Here is a 5,822-nt window from a genome sequence, read left to right as displayed (position 1 = left end):
CCTGACCTCTTTCCCTGCTCCTTCCTCCCTGGAGCAGACTGCCTGGAAACAGCTCTGGACAGTGGAATGTCTCTGAAGATGGGGAGTGCAACAGACTGGGCTCAGCTGCTCGAGAATTATTCTTGTGAGAGAACAATACAGAGAAAACACTAAAACATTTATTCACTGCAAATGTCAATTAAACATTAATAAAATGCCAAGGTAGAACGTGGGCAATCCGAGCAGTGTTTATTCTGCTGCTGAGTATCCAAATCAATCTAAAAAAGAACCTTCTCCCACACTGTTTTATTGGGAACTTGTAGACTTGTTCATTTTTAAACCTAAGAATTGGAGTAATCCCAGCCGTACAAAATTACAGAAAAATACCTTTGTTTAAATAATTAATAGTGAATGATTTTCTAATGCTTTTTACATACTTGGGGTGCTTTGCTGAGCTATAAACCTTTTTCATGGAGCAATTGCTACTCCTGTCACTGAAATGGGTCAATACACCGTAGATTTACATGATTTTATAGTAACCTTTCATATAAGCATTGCAAAGGCAACATATCCTGGCAGCGTCACCATGATCTGTATCTCTAGGCAGAGGCTTTTCAAGATTTGGTTCTCCTTATCAGAAAGAGAGGAAGGAACTTGCTAGAACAGAATGATGGGCTTTAGGCATTCAGGTGGGACTGGGGGAGATCGCTGATCCCTGCCTCTCAGCTCCCCAGCCACAGGGTGACAGGGAGCCAGGCAGTTTTTAGGAGCATCAGCACTTCCTCTGTAAGGACGCTGCTTTCCTCCTTTGTAGGAATCCTTAAAGCTTCTCATGAATTTAAGGCACCACGATAACTGTGGCAATATTATGGCCAGCCATAATATTTAATTAGCTGTCCTGGGAGTCTGCCGGTGTGGTGAAATGTCATGCAGAGCCCAAATCCAGTCTCAGGGAGAGTCTCTGAAGATGGCAACGCTAAGACACTGCCTTCCCATCTCCTAGGTGACAGGGGCTTGTGTCACTAATTGGTCCCTGAGCCTGCGGCACCCGGGATGACGCGATGGGGCTGGAACACAGCAATTACAGCTGAAGGGATTTGGTAGAGAATTCGGTGAGAACGAATGTTGGGCGTGTACACAAGGGATTTAATGTGTGTTTGTTCACGCAGACCTGTTGTCTAGCGAGTTACTCCGAAGAGGAGCCTCAGGCTGCAGGATTAATGTAGGAACCATACCGGGTAAATGATGTCTTTTCTGTGACCAAATCACAGGTACAAAACAAATGTTTTGGTGAAGCCCAAACTGCTTAGTTTGTGTGCAGCTTGCTCACACATGCCTGCAACTTTACATGCTGGAGAATGCATCCTTTTGAGGAGGTATTTGCCATCTATCCCACGAATTGCTTTGCTGCTGTCTTGGTAGCAAGTTATAATTGTGAGTCAGATAATTGAGCTTGAAAAACAGTTTAATCCTATTACAGCACATAAGACACTGCCTTTTTTTGTTTTTCTTTCAATAATGCTGGTTCATGCACTACTCCCAGATATTAAGAAACACGTTGTAAGAAGTCTGTCTCCTCTAAATAAGGCGTGGACCCACAGCAGATACACAAGCATTACATTCTGCAGTCCTTGTCCCTGGGACTCCCAGTTCTCTTCACCTGTGCCTTGGTTCATCACCATTTTCACAGACCATCATGCAGATAGTTTGCTAAAATATTTGGGTGTGATTTTCCCTCATACACTTGTAGCAAACACCTGGATTAGAAGCAGCAGGTACCAATAAAACAGTGCATTGTCTTCTCCGTGTGAGACAATGTGTTCAGAAAGAGAGCAGCAGCCCTCATTTGGTTAATGAGGCAGAACTATTATTAGTAGTAATATTAGTAGTAGCAGTAGTATTACTATGTTAACATAATAGCAGTAGCCATAATAACAATTATAACGAAGCAGCTGGCCTTTCAAGAAATGTCTGGGCATGGAGAATTTTTCGAGTGAGAAGCCCTCTGCCTTTAGGGTTGTGGCACAGGGCTCTGCTGTGAATGACCTCGCAGTCCTGCTTGTTGGCTCTGGAGGAACAAGTTTGTGAGCTCATTATTCCATAGCAAAACTCTCCTTAGTACCTGTGGCTGTTTTCTGCTTGCAGAAGTTGGCTGCTCTCCAGCACTGCTGCTCTCCTGTTCTGAGTGACCTTCAAAGGAGCAGCAGTCGAAGTTGGATTGTTCTGGGACAAAGGCTTGTTCCCATGGCCTGGGACTTGGTGTCCATGGGACACTCAGCCTCTCACTGACCTCACTTCCTCCACCTTCCCAGGGGTTTTATAAGCATAACCCAGCAGCAGGGACAATCTGTGGCAGGACAGCCAAATCTGCTGTTGTAACCACCACCACTTTCCGTAGTCCTGTGCTGAAACAGGGACATGCAGGTAATGGATATTTTATTCCAGTACTTTGTGCACATGGAGCAATATATTTCCCTACGTATGTGTCAGGGCTCTAAAGGAGGATCCATTTTTAATGAGCTACACCATGCATAGCTAATGCAGAAGCTTAATTTTAGACACAGATTTTGGTTTTATCTGTTAGGGAACATTGTAAACCCCTGTGGTGAGTTAGGGTGACACAAGGAGGGTGCTGTTCAGTGGTGCCTTGGAACCACCAGGTAAGAGGCACAGGTGAAGGTGGTCCTGCAGGTGCCTCAGTCCCAGCCTGTGGATATTGCCAAGCACAGCTGGTACGTACATAATGTAACAGTCTGTTCCAGCTGACCCATTCCAGAGCCTCTTAAAGGCTCAGTTCCCTGTAGGCAAGGTCTAAAAATAAATCATCTGAGAGGGGTACTAGCTCAGCTAATTAGCCAAGGAGCAGAGTACTCACTGCTGCACTGATAACAGTGTCTGGCTGCCTGGTTCCAGTGCCTGGCACTGCCCACAAGGGTCGGGAAGATCCTGCCCAAAGGTGAACTCCACTGTGCAGCTGCTGTGCTGAAATGAGAAGATCTCCAGCTTGGGATCCAAGCTCTTTGGCCAAATCCTCAATCCTTAGTGTTCTGGTGGTAGAAAGCTTGCATGAAGCTGGCATGGGGTCCATTTCACTGAAGATCTGTGACCCAAGTCCTGACCTGCCTGTGCAATAATCTAAGTCTGCCATGATCCCATTGCTGTCAGTGCACCCCACAATGATCTGGGCTACAATTAGAAGAGGTCAAACTCTCAGTCAGAGCAGACAGAGAGGCAGAAATGCAATAAGAGGAATTTTTCCCAGCTTCATTTTCTGTTGTATCCCACTTCTTTACCTGTTCTACTCACTGCAAAGTGACAGTTCTTCTTCCATGCTCTGTACTGCCAATTTGGGGTCTAACATAAACTTCTCTTTCTCCTAGTTCTGTTTTGGTTTTAATCTTTTTATTATTATTTTTCAGCAGTCAAGGAGAATTGTCAAGTACTACATTTCTGCTGATTGGAAGTGGCAGAGCAGTACCACCAAGGCCTTTGTGCCCCAGGAAATCACTGAGGTCCTTTATGGCTGCTGAGCATATTCATCTAGAAGCACCTTTTTGCAATGTTCTCCCTCCCCTGCCAGTTGTTTATTCATGCATCGACAATGAGGAGCACTTGAAGGTGAGCTTACTCTTGCACTTGTAGTATATTAAAATTAAAGAGCTGTGCTTCCAAGAACTACACTCTCCTTCCCCAAACAGAAAAAGAAAAGCCAGACCTGAGCAAAGTGCACCAGGAGATATGATATGAACGTCGTTCAGCTCTCGTAATTAAATACAGAGATCCACAGGATCAAAAGTGAAAAGAAAAGCCTGTATGCAATGGATCCATCTCTGGAGCAGCTTCTTATGGATTAGAATGATGTGAAGCCTTATCAGTCAAAGCAAAGGTGAATATGGCTGGGATTTAACTGTTTTGGGCAGAGTGCACTTCTGGTTTGAATTCAACATAAAAGCTGAACCAGACTGTCACCAGTGAAATGGGGAGGTAGCTGTCCTGGACCTGAAAGGAAATGACCGTCAGTGTCAGTGAGAGTCTTTTTGTTCACAGCAAGTGACACTGGGGTGGAGTTGTGTCCCCAGGATGTGTGTCTGAGCCAGGCAGGAGAACCTCTGGATGCTCCTGGCACAGTGCAGCAGGGAGGCAAGCCCAGGAGGGGAATGCTGGAGGGGCAGGGGCAGGCACAGCCGGTGGTGAATCGGGAACTCTGGGCAGCAGTGGAGCCAATTCAAGCGGGAGTGACACATGCAGGGGATGACAGCACATTCCTTGAAGTGCTGGGGCAGAGACACTGAGAAAACCCAAACCTGGAACAGGTGGGAGTGACTCACGTGGAATTTGTGGAACACATGGAACAGCTGAAGCTGTTTGGACTTTTGCACAGTTGGTCCAATTTAGCATGAGCCATTTTCCAGGACACCAGTGAGAGCATCTCTGCTTGCCCAAGGAGTGTTTTTCATTGCAGGAAGGGGTTGTTCCCTCTCTTGAGATTCCCACAATGCCAGCCCGAGTCCGAGGCACTCCAGCATCCGTGAGGGTAAGGCAGGGCTCTTGAGCATCGTGGAGAACAGGATCTGAGGCCGATGAGCAGAGTTTAGAGGAACAGCACACACTTGACTTTGTTATTATAAATTATCCCACATCCTTCCTACCATACCGGTTGGAGCCATCCCGATACATCTGCAGGGTAAACACATGTCCATAAGAATCGAGTGCTTCTGCCCTGCTCTGTTAAGCCCTCCACTGGTTCAGAAGTCACTGGGGGTAAGTAATAGCTCCTGGAGCCAGGCGAGATGATTGTATCCTCATTTCCATTTCAATGTCTGCACTGCTCTTCCAGTTCACAGCTCTTCCGTGGCAGTGTTGATGATACCTGGGGACCGGGAACAAAGCAGGGATCTGAAGGCGTAGGTCTGTGTGCTGAGTTCTTTCTGCAGCAATTAAAAAATCACATCACTTTGAATGACATGGGACCCTTGAAAACCTTCTCTTCAGAGCTGTGAAACTTCAGAGGAGCTCAGCACTGCCAGTCCTGCTGTCTTGCCCTGCTCTCCAATTTCCATGTACACTTTATTACTTGGAATAAAACATGTGTGTGCAGTGTCTCCATGGTCCAGCCTCTGGTGCTACTGCAGAGGAGGCTCTGACTTGACCAGAGTGTGAATAGTCTGGTAGATTTGTGCTGAATCTCAGTCTTAATAATATCAGAATACTTATATAGATACATATAATATCAGTTAGTAATGAGTAGAGATTCCCATGGAAGGAGTGGGAATGCTAAGACTGGCAAAATTTTATGGAATTGAGATGATAAATTGATCACTAGGGATTGCTGCTAACTTAAAGCAAATTATTTTCAACACTTGGCTAGGCCTTTGCTAGGCTTAAAGGAGCTGTGTGTTATGATGTCCCAACATCCATAACCCTCAAAGCCTAAGGAGCAGTGGTGCTCTCTCTGATGAGTGAGGGCTCATTTCATCCCTGGATGTGCTGCAGAGCCTGTGCTGCCATGGGACTCCCTCTAGAACTCAGAGCAGAAACCCTGCAGATGCTTAACATGCAGATTTCTCTGTGATGACAGGACATCTTAGTGCAATTAGTTTGAAGGGACTAAGGGGGACTTGGGAGGCTCCAAGCAGTCAGGAAAAGGACAGAGAAAATAGGGTGTGGAGACCTCTTAACCATTTTCTCAGTGTTTGGTGCGTGACTGTGGCTGATTTATTGTGCCTGAACTGAAGTGGAAGGTGGAAGACCTCAGAGCTTTGCATGCCAGGTCAGAGTCACAGATACATCCGGGACCACAGAGGACATCCACGTTGTGTGAGCCCAGGCCTGGTTCCGACATT

General features: G+C 46.2%; 1 long non-coding RNA gene across 1 annotated transcript in view; it reads left to right on the top strand.

Moving 5' to 3' along the window:
• LOC108449356 overlaps positions 1-5,112 on the top strand; it is a 9,856-nt gene extending 4,744 nt beyond the window's left edge. The window contains exons 2-3 of the long non-coding RNA XR_001865521.1: positions 3,399-3,597; positions 3,678-5,112. This is a non-coding gene — a long non-coding RNA (uncharacterized LOC108449356). The remainder of the gene's footprint in view (positions 1-3,398; positions 3,598-3,677) is intronic.
• Positions 5,113-5,822: the final 710 nt, after the last annotated feature.

This window comes from Corvus brachyrhynchos, unplaced genomic scaffold (assembly GCF_000691975.1).
Source record: "Corvus brachyrhynchos isolate BGI_N302 unplaced genomic scaffold, ASM69197v1 scaffold69, whole genome shotgun sequence".
Classification (NCBI taxonomy): domain Eukaryota; kingdom Metazoa; phylum Chordata; class Aves; order Passeriformes; family Corvidae; genus Corvus; species Corvus brachyrhynchos.
The sequence above is the reverse complement of the archived record's forward strand: the minus strand, read 5'-3'. Positions and strand labels throughout refer to the sequence as shown.